Here is an 18,664-nt window from a genome sequence, read left to right on the forward strand (position 1 = left end):
TCTTTGCTTTTTAATATGCTCTCTAGGATTGTCATAGTTTTCCCTCAAAGGAGCAAGTGTCTTTTAAATTCATGGCTGCAGTCACCATCTGCAGTGATCTTGGAGCCCAAGAAAATAAAGTCTCTCACTGTTTCTATTGTTTTCCCATCTATGTGCCATGAAGTGATGGGACCAGATGCCATGATCATAGTTTGTTGAATATTGAGTTTTAAGCCAGCTTTTTCACTCTCCTCGTTAATCTTCATGAAGAGGATCTTTAGTTTCTCTTCACTTTCTGCCATAAGGGTGTCTTCTGCACATCTGAGCTTGTTGATATTTCTCCCGGCAATCTTGATTCCAGCTTATGCTTCATCCAGCCTAGCGTTTTGTATTATGTACTCTACATATAAGTTAAATAAGCAGAATGACAACATACGGTGTTGACTTACTCCCAATTTGTAACCAGGCCGTTGTTCCATGTCTGGTTCTAATTGTTGCTTTTTGACCTGCATACAGGTTTCTCAGGAGACAGGTAAGGTGGTCTGGTATTTCCATCTATTTAAGAATTTTCCAGTTTGTTGTCTTCCACACAGTCAAAGGCTTTATAGTAGTCAATGAGGAAGAAGTGGATGTTTTACTGGAATTCCCCTGCTTTTTCTATGATCCAACAGATGTTGGCAATTTGATCTCTGGTTTCTCTGCCTTTTCTAAATCCAGCTTGTACATCTGGAAGTTCTCAGTTCACATATTATTGAGACCTAGCTCAAAGGATTTTGAGCTAGCATGTGAAATGAGCATACTTGTGCAGTAGTTTGAGCATTCTTTGGCATTGACTTTCTTTGGGATTGGAATGAAAACTGACCTTTTCCAGTCCTGTGGCCACTGCTGAGCTTTCCAAATTTGCTGACATATTGAGTGAAGCACTTTAACAGCACCATCTTTTAAGATTTTTAAATAGATCAGCTAGAATTTCATCACCTCCATTAACTTTTTTCATAGTAATGCTTCGTAAGGCCTTCTTGAGTTCACACTCCAGGATGTCTGGCTTTATGTTAGTGACCATACCATCAATGTTATTTGGGTCATTAAGATTTCTTTTGTACAAGTTCTTTTATGTATTCTTGCCACTTCTTCTTAATCTCTTCCTCTTCTGTTAGGTCCTTTTCTTTTCTGTCCTTTATTGTGCCCATTCTGCTTGCAATGTTTCCTTGGTATTTCTAATTTTCTTGAAGAGCTTTCTAGTCTTTTCCATTCTATTGTTTTTCTCTATTTCTTTTTGTTGTTCACTAAAGAAGCCTTTTTTTTTAATCTCTCCTTGCTATTTTTTGGAACTCTGCATTCAGTGATTTTTATTAATTAATTCACACATTTTCCACATTTATTTCACCAACGTTATGTAAGAAGCATGTCTTTCCTCTCTCCCTCCAGCTATGGGAATAAAATCACAATTGAAGTACCCTAATAAAAACATGCCATTAAAACAATGACTTTTATATCTCAGATGTATTCTTAAAATTACAACAGAGTTTGATGGATGTTTTGATAGAGGAAGTAAATGTAGATGCCAGGGGAACACACAAGATACATTATCAGAAATGAGGATGTTTAAGCTAGAGCAGGAGTTAGCCGGGCAGTAGATAATGGGAGAATCAGGGGGGTTCAGAGTAGATGGTATAAAACAACTGTGTAGGAATATAGAGACCAACATACCACAAGGAGATAAGCTCTTGGATGATAAGCACAAGGATGATATCCAGTCAGGATGATCTTGCATGATTATCTCAGGTAGTTGTTTCCTCTGCTCTATGATATCTACACTTACCTCAGTGATACTGACAGTAACAGTTTCTTCCGTGTGGCTTTTTACAAAAGACCATGCCTTAGTCCCTTATTGCAATAGATTTCCAATGTACTTAACAAGAACAACACTCACATAATTTTACCCTCCCCACATGCATAGACATTTACTGTTTCCTGCATATGTGATGTTGAATTGTGTCTCTGAAATTCACACGTTGAAATCTTAACACGTAGAACTTCAAAATGTGACTATTTGGAGATGAGATCTTAAGGGATAACTCGGTTAAAATGAGGTTATTTGGGGGGCCTTAGTCCAATATTGCTCGTGTCCTGTAAGAAGAGAAGATTAGAACACAGGCAGGTGCAGAGAGAAGATGGTGTGGGGACACAAGTAAAGTATTCTGTTAGCCAAGGAGGGAAATCTTAGAAGAAACCAACAGTGTAATATCTTGGTCTTGAGCTTCTAGCCTCCAGAACTGTGAGAAAATAAATATGCTGCTGCTAAGTCATTCAGTCTTTGGTACTTTATTTTGACAGCCACGGCTAACTAAAATAAGTACTTGATTTATGATAGTGCTGGCTGAGTACAGGAAGAGCAGGGAAAGAAAATTGTGTTATATTTTGGTCTGAGCCTGATGCATAGGACACGGGAAAGCAGTAACACAAAGATACTTTCATGATTTCAGGTTAAGAGACCAATGTTCCCATCAACTGAAACACAAGTTTCAATGAAGGAGAAGAGTTGAAAAAGAAAAAGATTGAGTCAATTTTAGACATTTTGAATTCGAAATGTTAGTATATTATTAGGTGGACATGGTCAGAAGACTACGGCAAATACCATAGTGTGATTAAAATAATAGGAATGTGGAAAGTGGATAAATGATTGAGTAAATATCTATTAAAACAGAAAAAAATTATAAAAACAAGAGAAGTAATTAAAATTTAGGGATCTACTTTAATTTATTGACTATGCCAAAGCCTTTGACTTTGTGGATCACAACAAACTGTGGAAAATTCTTGAAGAGATGGGAATACAAGATCACCTTGACCTGCCTCTTAAGAAATCTGTATGCAGCTCAGGAAGTGACAGAACTGGAGATGGAACAACTGACGAGTTCCAAATGGGGAAAGGAGTCCGTCAAGGCTGTATATTGTCACCTGCTTATTTAACTTATATGAAGAGCACATCATGAGAGACACTGGACTGGATGAAGCACAGGATGGAATCAAGATTGCCAGGAGAAATATCAATAACCTCAGATATGCAGATGATACCACTCTTACGGCAGAAAGTGAAGAAGAACTAAAGAGCCTCTTGATGAAAGTGAAAGAGGAGAGTGAACATGTTGGCTTAAAATTCAACATTCAGAAGACAAGGGTCATGGCATCTGGTCCCATCACTTCATGGCACATAGATGGGGAAACAATGGAAATAGAGACTTTATTTTTGGGGACTCCAAAATCACTGCAGATGTTGACTGCAGCCATGAAATTAAAGGAGGCTTGCTCCATGGAAGAAAAGCTATGACCAACCTAGACAGCATATTAAAAAGCAGAGACATTACTTTGCCAACAAAGGTCCGTCTAGCAAGGCTATGGTTTTTCTAGTAGTCATGTATGGATGTGAGAGTTGGACTATAAAGAAAGCTGAACACCATAGAATTAGTGCTTTTGAACTGTGGTGTTGGAGAAGACTCTTGAGAGTCCCTTGGACTGCAAGGAGATCCAACCAGTTCATCCTAAAGGAGATCAGTCCTGGGTGTTCATTGGAAGGCCTGATGCTGAAGCTAAAACTCCAGTACTTTGGCTACCTGATGCAAAGAGCTGAGTTATTTGAAAAAACCCTGATGCTAGGCAAGATTGAAGGAAGGAGGTGAAGGGGATGACAGAGTATGAGATAGTTGGATGGCATCACTGGCTCAATGGACATGAGTTTGAGTAAACTCCGGGAGTTGGTGAGGAACAGGGAGGCGTGGCATGCTGCAGTCCAAGGGGTCACAAAGAGTCAGACACGATTGAACAACTGAACTGAACTGAACTTTAAAAGTATATTATCAATTGTGAAGCAGATCACCAGTCCAGGTTTGGTGCATGAGACAAGTGCTCAGGGCTGGTGCACTAGGATGACCCAGAGGGATGGAATGGGGAGGGAGGTGGGAGTGGGGTTCAGGATGGGGAACACATGTAAATCCATGGCTAATTCATATCAATGTATGGCAAAAACCACTACAATATTGTAAAGTATTTAGCCTCTAACTAATATAAATAAATGAAAAAAATTTAAAAAATGAAAAAAAAAGTATCAGAGATTTGTAAACAATGCTAACATCTCCAAATATTAGGATTTTATTAAAATCTATAGCATCAACAAGAGTTTTAGAATTATTTAATTAAGATAATTATTTAAAAATGCAGTGGGATAATTGGACTCCAACTATTTTTTTCTGTACAAAGCAAGATAATTTCATATATAAATAAAATTGTTAGAAAGATGTAGGGAAGAAAACAAGAATAAATGAGTACTCCCTCTAGACATCTTAGACTTGTGTTTCTCAAATTTTAGAATGCATAATCTTTTCCGAAATGTCTGTAAAAATTCAAATTTTTGAGCCTTACTCCAAGCTCCCAGATTAAAAGGCTTGGTTAGGACCTACAAATCTGCAATTTTACAAAGAGTTTCTTGTGACTTTTTAAAAATTGTCCACAGAATAATAATTGGAAAAGACTATCTTAGAAAATGCAAAAAAGATACATGGTAAATCAATTAGAGAATATCTAACAAAAAAGCAGGAGGGAGAATATTGGATAAATAATATCTCAATCACATCATAGTTCAAAATGGAATTAAAGGATTACTTTTTGAATGGGCAGATGAAATGGGACAGAAACATATATCTCAGATTCATATAAACTTTTATAAGATCTTATTCTTATAAACTTTTATAAGATCCTGCATGTTGGTCCAAATAAACATTGAGAAAGGTCTTTTGTATGTGTTTTAAATTAACTTTAAAATTCAGAATAATTTAAGATGTGCAGATTTTTAGAAGATAATCTACATATACCCTGTTTAAAAAGATATTGTAGAGTTGCAGGTACCCATCCCAAGTTTCCTTAATTATTAACATCTTACATGCCTATGGTATATTTGTCACAATTAATAAACCAACAATGATACATTGTTATTAACAAAAGTTCATAATTTATTAAGATTCCCATCGTTTTTACCTAATTTCTTTTTTATATTTCAGGGTCTCTTACACAATATCACATCACATTTAGTTACTGTCTTAATGCATTTGGACTGCTGTAATGAAATATCACTGACTGGGTAGATTATGAGTAACAGAAATTTATTGCTTACAATTCTAGAGGTTAAGAAGTCTGAGATCAAGGCTCAGTATCATCATGTTCTGCTGAAGATCTTCTTCCTGATTCATAGCTGGCACTTTCTGACTATAGGGGCTAGGGAGCTCCTTTTTATAAAGCACTAAACTCATTTATGAAGGCCCCACCCCAGGCTTAAACACCTCCCAAATTTCCCACCTACTAATACCATCACCTGTAGGGGTTAGGATTTCAAATTGGGGAAGGGACAGACACAAACATTCAAATTCTAGCAGTCATGATGTCTCCCTAGACTCCTCTTTGGTGTGAATTTCTCAGATCTTGCTCTTTTTTGATGACCTTGACAATTTTGAAGAGTATCAGGTATGCACTTTGTAGAATGCAGCTCAGTTGGGGTTTGTCTAATGTTTATGTCATGATCGAAATGAGATCATCATTTTTAGTAGACCACGGAGGTAAAATGCCATTTTCATCACATCACACCAAGAATACATAGTATAAACATGACTAGTTTAATGTTAAACTTGGTCACTTAGGTGAGATAGTATTTATCAGGTTTCTCTACTGAATGTTACACTTTTTCTCTTTCTTCCATGCTGAACGTGGAAGGAAGTCACTGTCCAGATCACACTTAAGGAGTAAGGAGCAATGCTGCATCTCCTTGAGCAAGTATTAATGTCTATATAACCTATTTGGAATTCTTCTGCACTGGATATTTATGTTTTCTCCTGTCCTCATTTGCTTATATGATCATTTACCTATATCAGTATGGGCTAATCAGTTTAGTCACTCAGTCATGTCCAACTCTCTGCGACCCCACGGACTGCAGCACGTCACACTTCCCTGTCCATCACCAACTCCCAGAGCTTGCTCAAATTCATGTCCATCAAGTCGATGATACCATCCAACCATCTCATCCTCTGCCATCCCCTTTGCCTCCTGCCTTCTTTCCACTGAGTCAGCTCTTCACATCAGGTGGCCAAAGTATTGTAGTTTCAGCTTCAGCATCAGTCCTTCCAATGAATATTCAGGACTGATTTCCTTTAGGATGGACTGGTTGGATCTCCTTGCAGTCCAAGGGACTCTCGAGAGTCTTCCCCAATACGACAGTTCAAAATCATCAGCTTTCTTTATAGTCCAACTCTCACATCCATACATGACTAATGGAAAAACCATAGCCTTGTCTAGATGGACCTTTGTTGGCAAAGTAATGTCTCTGCTTTTTAATATGCTGTCTAGGTTGGTCATAACTTTTCTCCAAGGAGTAAGCGTCTTTTAATTTCATATGCAGTGATTTTGGAGCCCCCACAAATAAAGTCAGTCACTGTTTCCACTGTTTCCGCATCTATTTGCTATGAAGTGATGGGACCAGATGCCATGATCCTTGTTTTCTTAATGTTAAGTTTTAAGCCAACTTTTTTACTCTGCTCTTTCACTTTCATCAAAAGGTTCTTTAGTTTTTCTTTGCTTTCTGCCATAAGGGTGGTGTCATCTGCATATCTGAGGTTACTGATATTTCTCCCAGCAATGTTGATTCCAACTTGTGCTTCATCCAGCCCAGCGTTTCTCATGATGTACTCTGCATATAAGTTAAATAAGCAGGGTGACAATATACAGACTTGACATACTCCTGGGCTTGACATATGTTTGAACTGATAGATAATTATTTTATAGTTTTAATTATAATCCATTTATATTACTTCTAAAATTGTTCCAGCTGGTACCTTGAGGAGCTCTTTCACTTGGCTTCTCTATTTGATGTATTCCTTTTGCTACTGCTGTTATTGTTATTATATTAAGTTCCTTATTATCTAGGACTATAAGATTCTCTAGGTTTATCTTTCATATACTCTGCCTCAGCCCTAGAATCAGCCACTTCTCTTAGGACTCTTGGTTCTATTCTTAGAGACTAGTGTTAAAGAAATCAAGATTTATGAAGCAGGTGTATCATTGACACCAGAGTATTATTGCTTCTTAACTCTTTCAGCTGATAGAAAAGGAAATATAGGTGTGTAGACTAACCCATGTGCATAAACCTTACCTTAAAAATTATACTGTGCTTGGTCACTCAGTCCAGTCCAACCTTCTGCAGCCCCATGGACTATAGCCTGCCAGGCTCCTCTGTCCACAGAATTTTCCAGAAAAGAATAGTGGAGTGGGTAGCCATTTCCTACAGCAGGGGATCTTCCTGACCTGGGGATCAAACCCACATCTCTTGTGTCTCTTGAATTGGCAGGCAGATTCTTTATCACTAGTCCCATCCTGGAAGCTCATCTTAAAAATTATACATGCATCTATATGAAGGGAAGCATGTAGTCACATTTATTTCTGTATTCCGTGGATTATTCTAGTTTTCTCTCCTTGCTTGTCTGTAAATTTTCACTCTGACTATTAGAAACCTGGTTGCTGTCATTTGTTGTGTATTTACTTAATTGTTTAATTAATGTAGAGTGTTAGAATTGTTAACTCCTTGTTGGGAAACAGCTTTATTAACTATTATAAAGTTAATACTTCAAAGGTGTTATACAGATGTTTACTTTTACCTTCAATATTACAGCCTCCTCTCATTTCCGAAGTTTCTTAGATCAGCTGTAGTTCCCACACCCTAATCCAATCAGTGAAGTATTTTAATATATATTTTGTACAGGCATGCTTTGCTTTGTTGTGCATTTCTACAACTATGTTTGTTACAAATGGAAGGTTTGTGGCAACTTTGTTGAGCAAGCCTCTATCTTTCATGTTCCCATTTGTGTATGTGCATACCCTGCCATGTTGAAGTTTTCAAATCAGGTGGATAAATACCTAGCAGCACAATTGCTGGTTGTATAGTAAGATGATGCTTAGGCTTGTGAGAAACTACTACACAGTTTTCAAAAGAATGTTGCATTTCCATCAGCAATAAAGGAGAGTCCTTGCTCTTCTGTGCTTCACCAGCAATTTGCATTGTCAGTTTTTTTTTTTTCATTTTAAATATTAGAATAAGTCTATAGTTATTGTTCTTCAGTGTATTCTTGCCACCTCTTCTTAATATCTCTGTTTCCGTGAGGTCCATACCATTTTTGTCCTTTATTGAGCCCATCTTTGCATGAAATGTTCCCTTGGTATCTATAATTTTTTTGAAGAGATCTCTAGTCTTTCCCATTTTATTGTTTTCCTCTATTTCTTGCACTGATCACGGAGGCTTTCTTATCTCTCCTTGCTATTCTTTGGAACTCTGCATTCAAATAGGTACATCTTTCCTTTTCTCCTTTGCTTTTCGCTTCTCTTCTTTTCACAGTTATATGTAAGGCCTCCTCAAAGAGCCAATTTGCTTTTTTGCATTTATTTTTCTTGGGGATGGTCTTGCTCCCTGTCTCCTGTATATTATCATGCACCTCCATCCATAGTTTATCAAGCACTCTATATCAGATTTAGTCCCTTAAATCTATTTCTCACTTCCACTATATAATCATTAGGGATTTAATTTAGGTCATACCTGAATGAGCTAGTGCTTTTCCCTACTTTCTTCAATTTAAGTCTGAATTTGGCAATAAGGAGTTCATGATCTGAGCCACAGTCAGCTCCTGGTCAATAAAGGACAGAAATGGCATGGACCAAACAGAAGCAGAAGATATTAAGAAGAGGTGGCAAGAATACACAGAAGTACTGTACAAAAAGATCTTCAGGACCCAGATAATCATGATGGTATGATTACTCACCTAGAGCCAGACACCCTGGAATGTGAAGTCAAGCGGGCCTTAGGAAGCAATCACTAAGAACAAAGCTAGTGGAGGTGATGGAATTCCAGTTGAGCTATTTCAAATCTGAAAAGATGATGCTGTGAAAGTGCTGCACTTAATATGCCAGCAAATCTGAAAAACTCAGCAGTGGCCACGGGACTGGAAAAGGTCAGTTTTCCTTCCAATCCCAATGAAAGGCAATGGTGAAGAGTGCTCAAACTATTGCACAATTGCACTCATCTCACATGCTAGTAAAGTAATGTTCAAAATTCTGCAAGCCAGGCTTCAGCAATACATGAGCTGTGAACTTCCAGATGTTCAAGCTGGTTTTAGAAAAGGCAAAGGAACCAGAGATCAAATTACCAATATCTATTGGATCATCGAAAAAGCAAGAGTTCCAGAAAAAACATCTATTTCTGCTTTATTGAGTATGCCAAAGCCTGTGACTGTGTGGATCACAATAAACTGTGGAAAATTCTGAAAGAGATAAGAATACCAGATCACAGACCTGCCTCCTGAGAAATCTGTATGCAGGTCAGGAAGCAACAGTTAGAACTGGACGTGGTTCCAGACTGGTTCCAAATAAGAAAAGGAGTACATCAAGCCTGTATATTGTCACCTTGTTTATTTAACTTATTTGCAGAGTACATCATGAGAAACGCTGGGCTTGAAAGAAGCACAGCTGGAATCAAGATTGCTGGGAGAAATATCAATAACCTCAGATATACAGATGACACCACCTTTATGGCAGAAAGCAAAGAAGAACTGAAGAGCCTCTTGATGAAAGTGAAGGAGGAGAGTGAAAAGTTGGCTTAAAACTCAACATTCATAAAATAAGGATCATGGCATCCAGTCCCATCACTTCATGTAAAATTGATTGGGAAACATTAGAAACAGTGGCAGACTTTATTTTGGGGGGCTCCAAAATCACTGCAGTTGGTGACTGCAGCCATGAAATTAAAAGACACTCCTTGGAAGGAAAGTTATGACCAACCTAGACAGCATATTAAAAAGCAGAGACATTACTTTGTCAACAAAAGTTTGTCTAGTCAAGGCTATGGTTTTTCCAGTGATCATATATGGATGTGAGAGTTGGACTACAAAGAAAACTGAGCGCCGAAGAATCGATGCTTTTGAACTGTAGTGTTGAAGAAGACTCTTGAGAGTCCCTTGGACTGCAAGGAGGTCCAACCTGTCCATCCTAAAGGAAATCAGCCCTGAATATTCATTGGAAGGGCTGATGCTGAAGCTGAAACTCCAATACTTTGGCCACCTGATGCGAAGAGCTGACTCATTTGAAAGGACCTTGATGCTGGGAAAGATTGAATGCGGGCGGAGCAGGGGATGTTTGAGGATGAGATAGTTGGATGGCATCACTGACTCAATGGACATGAGTTTGAGTCAACTCCAGGTGTTGGTGATGGAGAGGGAGGCCTGGCATGCTGTAGTCCATGGGGTCACAAAGAGTTGGACACGACTGAGCAACTGAGCTGTGCTGAACTGAATAGTTATTCTTTTAATTTGTCTTTTCCTAATGACAAATGATGCTGAGCTTCTAGTATGCTATTTGCCACCTTGTAGCTACATGTTATGGTAAGATATTTGTTCAAAACTTTTCCCCATTTTTAATGTCTCTTTCCTTGATCTTGAATTGTACATGTTCCTTGTCTATTTTGGATGGAAGTTTTTTCTCAGATTCTTTTTCAAGTGTTTTCTCTTAGTCTGTGACTTGTCATTTGTTCTTTTAACAGCATCTTCTTCTGAATAGAAGTTTTAATTTTAATAAAGTCCCACTTATCTATTTTTCTTTGAAGAATTATTCTTTTGGTATTATATGAATATTCAACAACTAATCTTTAAACTCAGGTTTACATAGATTTTGGAACATGTTTTCTTCAGATGTTTTATAGTTTTTCCCTTTACACTTAAGTCTATAATCCATTTTGAGTCAATTTTTGTGTACTGTGTAAGGGTTGTGCCTAGGTTCATTTTAAGCAGTGGCTGTAAATGGCATATGGAATAAAACTTAAATGATCAACAAGGTGATTCCTAATGGAAGTTTTAAAAGGTAATGGGGACGATAATAATAGGGACAATAACGCTCCTGAACTCTGGCTACAAATTGTAGAGTTCTTTCTTTGATAGCAGAACATGGATATGGTATGATATAAAAATATATGAATCTTGCATGTCTGGATGTTACAAATGATTTAGTACACTTTAAAGAAATCATGAAATAACAAAAAAGTGACAACATGTGATTGGATGGTACATGTTTTTAAACTGAGCAAATGCTCATTATTAAAAAGACATACATCTTAAGGCTCAGTCAATGACATGGCTAAAAGTATGAATGTAAGGTAGTTAGGAAAACTGCTTTTGTAAGTTTTGAGTGGATTCAACACACCATGTCATAAGAATATGCAAGTTGAGAAAACTGGAAGCACAGATGTTGAAAGTAGGCTGGGTGAATTCTGTCATAATTTAGACAAAAATCACTTTGACAATAAACTGGAGGGAAATTTAAAATATTGAATTGCAAAGAGAAAATAAACCCAGGAATCAATACAAAATGTATAAAGGCATATAAATAGAAAAAAAGGCCAATACTTTATGATTCAGTTAATTTTTGTTCGTATACAGTTTGCTAAGAACCCTGCTATGTGCATTGATGATAGAAAGCTGAATAACACATTGGGTTTCTCTTAAAAGAGCTTTGAACTTAACAGGGTAGAAAGACATGTATTCAAATAAAGTAAGATGTGTGTCAAATTAGACATGTACAAAATAGGTGACAACTCACTAAAGAATTTATAAATGTGATGTAACAGCACTCAAAGTATTAGAGTAGACAGCAGATGTGATAGTATAAAAGTGTGAAACTGCATTGTGTATTCCAGGATTTATAGGCAATTCAGTAATTTGGGGGATATAAAACAAGAGATTTTTAAAAAAGCGTTTCTCTTAATCTCATATTTTTTTAAGTAGATGTGCGTGTCTGGTATTGTGATCCTAATGTTCGTGTGAATAGAAGTTAAAACATTTTATCCTTTAAGTATGTTTATTAAAACATTAAATAAATGATTCTTCTCTTTTAATTAAGAAATGAAAATTTCTTCTATCCTAACTGTGTACTTCTTGGAAAGTTGAAGCATATTAAAATGAGTCTATTCAGATTCATTTCTACCCCTTCATTTTGATGCCAATCACATACCATATAGAGCCTAAAGATACTGGTCTTAAAAAATAAAGGGAAAAAACATAATTTACACATAAATTACGTCAACCATGCAAGATACATCTCTTAGACAAAAACCCAATATAATTATAGTATTTTAAGCACCATCTATGCATTTCTACAGCCTCATTCACACAAGTTTTTAAGATTGTTTATAACAACATAGTAAAAAGAAAAGACAATCAGATACTCCCAGCTTTATGCTGGAGCTGCCTTGTAAAGCTCACAGAAATCAACTAGGTATATTTCTTTCCCAATTCCACATTCAGAGATTTCGTTGGCAAGAGAAACTGGTTATGGTGGAAGTATGTGCATCACAAAAATCAGCAAAGGCAACACATTGGATTTGCTTTCCCCTGAGAGAATCAGTTATCAAACACTTAATAGTACACAACTGGGTATTTCTTTATAATCATCTTTCAATGTTGGAGGGAAAATTATTTCATAGTTCATCCACCACTTGAATATGTCTTTAAAAAATTCTACATAGTTAGAAAAACCTTGAAAACAGGTAAAGATCACTTAATTGTTTTAAGAAAGTGACTATATGTTTTGGGAATCATTACTGCTTTTAACAATGAAAGATTTACTTCCATTATTTGCAGATCTCCAAATCATGGAAGTTTTTATGTCAACCAAGAATAATGAGATCTAAAATATGAGTACTTCTACCACCTCAGTTCTGAAAGGGTAAAACGTGACAACCACATAAAGCTCCTTCATGTGAACCACGCCAAGATTCAGAATCAAATCTGCTATATATAGGAAAAGGATAGGATGCCTGTGAATTTCCACAATTTGTCTGTATTCTGCGTATTAAGCTGTCAGGGACTATCTAAATCACTTCCTTCTCTGTCACTCTATCCTCGGACAACATCCTTTGAGACACAACAGCATTCAGCAACAACCTCTCCCTTCCACGCCAACCCCCAAAGTCTCAAAATGATATGTAAATCCTGCAATTCATCATGATCTGTGTAGTACAGGTTTAATTCTTCCTCCTAGGCCTCAATCTGCTGAAACATTACTCCGATATACAGTACAAAAGCAGTAACAAAGATGTTCATATCAGGCCATTGTGAGTTGGTGGCAGGCAGAGAAATCAATGAAGCCAAGGGGACAATAGCTGGAGTTTAAACAGGCTGCTGAAATTTGCTAAGACGCAGACAAAGGGCCCAGGCTGAAAGGGGAGCTACAGTGGAATTCCTTGGCCTCCATTATGTCGCTGAAACAATCCTTACTCAGAGAGTGGATTTGCATCTCTAATAGAGTTCAGGCTCTGTTTGTGAAAGGCTTTCGCTAGGCCTGACCCCGTGTCTCAAGAGCACATTGATACCCAGAGCCTTCCCTCTGCCTTATCCCACACCGCAGAGAGCAGTACCATGGGAAAATGCACTAACTTAAAAGAAAGCGAAGGAAGGCAAGAGGAAGGGAAAAAATTAAAGGCTTGAGGCAGTTTTGGTGGTACTTAGCAGTGAAAATTACTTTGGCAAATAATAGAACCAACTGCTGGTAATTACTGCTAACAAGCTTCCCCCAGCCCAAATGTGACACTTGGGCTGATGTGAGAAAAGCTGATATAGGCCAAGCTTATTAAGCCTGAATGAAAGGAACCCTTTCCCTATGAAAATACAGCAACTCAGAGAGCTTGCAAATCTTGTAATCTAGTGTTACCAATTATTCAGTAAAACAGAAAAAATGGTGCTGCAATATTTAAAATACTTCTTGGATTTAATTCAGTAAGGTGCCCTAATCCCAAGCAACTATAATTATGAACATTCTTGGTTACCTAAACATGTATGCTCAGTTCCAAACAAAATATTGTGGGTACTTAATCTACTTCATGAAAGGAAATCACTGAAGAAACATTTAATACTTGATGCCCAGTAGATAACCTGGGAAAACATTTTTCTTTGTAAGTTCAAAAAGAAATGATCATAATCTGAAACAAGGCAATACAATTTTGCTCAAATATGATCATGACTTATTCATGATCTTCATTTTAAATTAAATTTAGTGTGGTTTGACATAGTAATGTTAATTTCTTTTTCAACTTTATAATTATTTTAATTACCATGAAAAAATGATCATATTAAATTATAACATTGTTTAATTATTACATTAATGAAAACTTTTGCTTTGGGAGTAAATTTATATTTCATGAGTAAAAATGAGTAAGAAATTATAAGAAGCCTCAAAGATGTATCTTATTGGTTACTATTGTTTACTACATACAGGAAAAGATCATATTCTTCCCCTTTAAGGACACAAACATTTGTAAGAAGGTATTTCTTGTATGCAGTAATGATTATGTGAGAGATAAATGCCTAATTCAGCATTTAGACTTGAATTCCATTAGAATGTAGGGCATATCCATAATCTTCACACATTAATATTATCACAGATTTATAAAACATTGCATGGACTCCATGATATAAATGACACTTCTATTATCCAACAAACTATGGAAATTTAAAGTATATTTCATTTCAATTAACTAAATAAAGTCATATGCTATTGTGAACATCAAAGGGCTCAATTGAAACTTAATTTTAAACTTTCCAACATAGCTGTGACTTCTTAATAATCCATTAATTCATTGCTTGAATGTACCATTTGAATGTTTCCAACAGTTTCTTTTACTGTCACCTAATTTCATTGAATAAATGACAATGTTACAAAGAGATGTCATGCACTCTATCCTTTAAAAGTTAATATGGACTCAATCTGTGTTTTTATGATATGATTGTTTTTTCAAATTGCTTAAAACATGTTTTAAATATTGAGCACCATAGAAAGCCAAGGAGTCACATGTTTGTCTACCTATTCATTTTGAACTGTACATGTTTAGTTTAAAAATTCTATTGTTTTATGATAGAACAATTCTATAAATAAATAAATTCTATAAATAAATAAAACAATTTTATTGTTTTATTGTTTATGAAGAACCTACGAGGTTCTTCATGCAGCAAAGTATTGATTGGTCATATACCTAGGATTAGTGCCATGTGTTATGATCAAGTCATTTATTCAGTAATATGGATGATGAAGATAGATTTGAAAATTTTATGCTTAATGAACATAGGACATTTTTAATATTTCCTTAGATAAAACTAAATGCTAAAAATATTAAAAATCAAGATTACTAAAATTTTGCATATTAAATTTATGTCATGAACTCAAGATAATTTAAAAGAGTTTTACCACATATTTTATAACTAATAAACTGCATAACTATATGCAGTTCTTATATTCAATTGATCCCCCTATAGAATTGCATATTTTACTATTCCTGTGCTATTGTATAATCATGAAGATGTTTTTCCTTTTGTTAAAATGTTTGCATAAGCTATGATTGTTTTTAGAATATAAAGTTTATTTTAAATAACTCTGTATATGGCTTATCTCTTAACCTTTCCTGTTAAGATGGTAAATAAATTTAATCAAATAATTCCTTTATTTAATAAATGTAGTAAATTATGGTTACCTACTCTTTATAACGGTCTGTGTCTCCCCTCCCCAGAGATAGACCCAATGTGGCTTAAAATATTTTAAAGGGGAATAGTTCAAGAGATTGCTGTTTATAACAAGCAAAGTAAATTATACAAAAGATGATTAATCTGTGGTTTAAAAAGTTCAATTTGACTTATATACTTTACAAAATGATGATAATCATGTTATAGTGTACTATTATAAGGAATTTTCTCTTTTGTCTGACCCCCAAAATCAGTGAAAAGAAAACCAAGCCTGGGAATATCAAAGAAATAGCTAAATAAATGAATAAAAAATAATAGCCTTTCCTCAGTTTTTTTAAAATGCAATGTAAATTGTTTCAGATAAGAGTGGTGTGTGTCTGCCTATGTGCATGTGTGTGTGTATCTATATTAAAACATCACCTTCACCTTCAAGTAAAATGTGTACATTTAGTAACATAAATGTAACATAAAATCATTTTGACTGATAATGAATGCTATATTATTTCATATAATTGCTATTTCCAACTACATGGAATATAAATGTTCTAGTAAGAATAAGTATATGTTCTTCCTGACAATTCATGGGAAAAAAAATAAACATATATAAGAAAGAAGTGAAATTAGGAAATGTGGGAAAGAGAAAAGTCAGGAGGTCAGAGGATAGGAGAAAAGTAGGTAGAGACGCTGGTAGGATGAGAGAAGCAGATGTGGTTGAGAGGTGGGGAGATGAAGGACTGACAGAAATGAAGAGAGAAAAAGGAAACTTGTGCCTCACCTATTGGAACACACATGACTTTGGTAATTCTATACTCATTATTATATTTACAGATAAATTCCAGGTTTTTTCAGTGATGCATTTCATCTAATTCTCAATTCCATCTAAGACTTTATCTTAAGCCTAGTCTAAGGCATTTTGTTTCGTCATAGAGGAAGCCTGTAGCTGGAACTAGACTTTATGAGAAAACAAGCTTTTCAAGGCTCTATTAATACATTTCTATGGAGAAAAGAATTACACACTAAATGGTAAACTGTAAAGAGTTTGAAAAGCTATGCAAATAAATTTGATGAATCATCATATTTCTTAAACCATGTATTATTTTTTTAGTGCGTAATAGATAAAATTAAGAGAAGTATTCTTTCCTGGAAGAGGAAGTGGAAACTGATTTCAAATACCTTATTCTGCAAAAGTGTCTAAAATTATATATATGAACAAACAGATATATACATCCCATATAATATATTATATATCCTGTATAGTATATATATTAAATGTTTTACACATAATTTGAAAGCTAGGAAATGATCAGCAGATGAGACAAGTCACTGAAAATGGGAGCATGCTGACCTTCAGTCACACTAATTCTTCAAAGAATTCTGGATTACTTAATTCTACCATTTTGTCCAGTTTTGAAAAGGCTGCTCCTTTTTGACACCTTCACATCTCTCTCTACTACACAATGTTATTCCTTGTGTATTCTCCCTCTTGTATTTCATATGCCTGCTGTTTCGGTTCCATCTCACTCCCTTTTATTTGACCACTGCTTCAGGCTTGAAATTTCTCCATCTCTCCACTCACTGTTTACCTGAACATTGCGGTCTGCCCAGAACTCTCTTATTAATTATCCTAACGTTCAGATTCAGTAGTGTCATACGCATGCTCAAAAACTTTCCCATCTCCTGATAGCATTCACAAAATGTTCCGACTCCTCAAGCAAGTAGTCAGAGCGCTTCAAAATCCACACCATATATCCTTTTCAAAATTATTCTTACTCTATTCTCTTATACAAACCCAGAATCCTTACAGAAGAGGACTGCTATTCTATGGTTTTGTCAGTATGTTCCAAATGTGACCATTTTGTTCTACTTGAAGGTTTCTCTTGATCTGTGCATTTCTACCTACTTCAAATGTGACTTCTCTTATGACATCTGTTCAGGCCTCATCTGTGAACAATGCCCCTGAAACTTCATCGACCCTTATGATAGCAAGGCTGTTCTTTATGTAATACATGCATAATTAAATTGTGTCTTTTAATACCCAAGAGTACATAATAAATTTCCTTCCACACTAACACTAAATTAATATTGAATCAATTGAATACACAGGAATAGAGAGAGCTACCAATTGTTTTTAATTTTATAACAACCATGAAAAAGGTACTTACAATGTTAAGAGATTCAGAAAATCAAGAGCAAATCTTTTTTTTTTTTTTTCATTTTAAGCATAGCTATATTGTCTTTAGTGACAAAAAGAGTATATCCTTTGAATCAACTGGTCATTTTCAGTAATGAATGCAATTAATTACATTGAGGGATTTATTTCCAAGATAATTCAGAAAATGAAAAATATTCCTTAGATTTTAATTTTACTTACATTGGAAATAAATGTAGATACAGATAAACATACAATAAGCTAGCCTTTGCAATATGTCTTTAAAAATTAGTTCTCTTCATATAGCCCTTCATAAAGAAATAATACTCCTATTTTGATATATTTTAAGATATGACATTTCTAACAATAATATATCAGGTTGATACAACATGCAACAGCCTAACAAATTTATTCAGTTCAGTTCAGTTCAGTTGCTCAGTCATGTCCAATTTTTTTTGCAACCCCATGGACCGTAGCGTACCAGGCCTCCCTGTCCATCACCAACACCCGGAATTGACTCAAACTCATGTCCATTGAGTCAGTGATGCCATCCAACCATCTCATCCTCTGTCATTCCCTTCTCCTCTCACCTTCAATCTTTCCCAGCATCAGGGTCTTTTCCAATGAGTCAGTTCTTTGCATCAGGTGGCCAAAGTATTGGAGTTTCAGCTTCGGCATCAGCCCTTCCAATGAATATTCAGGACTGATTTCCTTTAGGATGGACTGGTTGGATCTCCTCGCAGTCCAAGGGACTCTCAAGAGTCTTCTCCAACACCACAGCTCAAAAGCGTCAATTCTTCAGCGCTCAGTATAAAAGTTATTAATTTATGACACTATGAGAAGTAGCATAGTATGAGATGAGAAGATTGATTATCATCAAACTTTTCATAGAAAAAATACTACAGGCATCCTGGAACAGGGAAAATGTTTATTTTTAATGGATCCTTTGGAATAA

This window comes from Cervus elaphus, chromosome 31 (assembly GCF_910594005.1).
Source record: "Cervus elaphus chromosome 31, mCerEla1.1, whole genome shotgun sequence".
NCBI classification, from domain to species: Eukaryota; Metazoa; Chordata; class Mammalia; order Artiodactyla; family Cervidae; genus Cervus; species Cervus elaphus.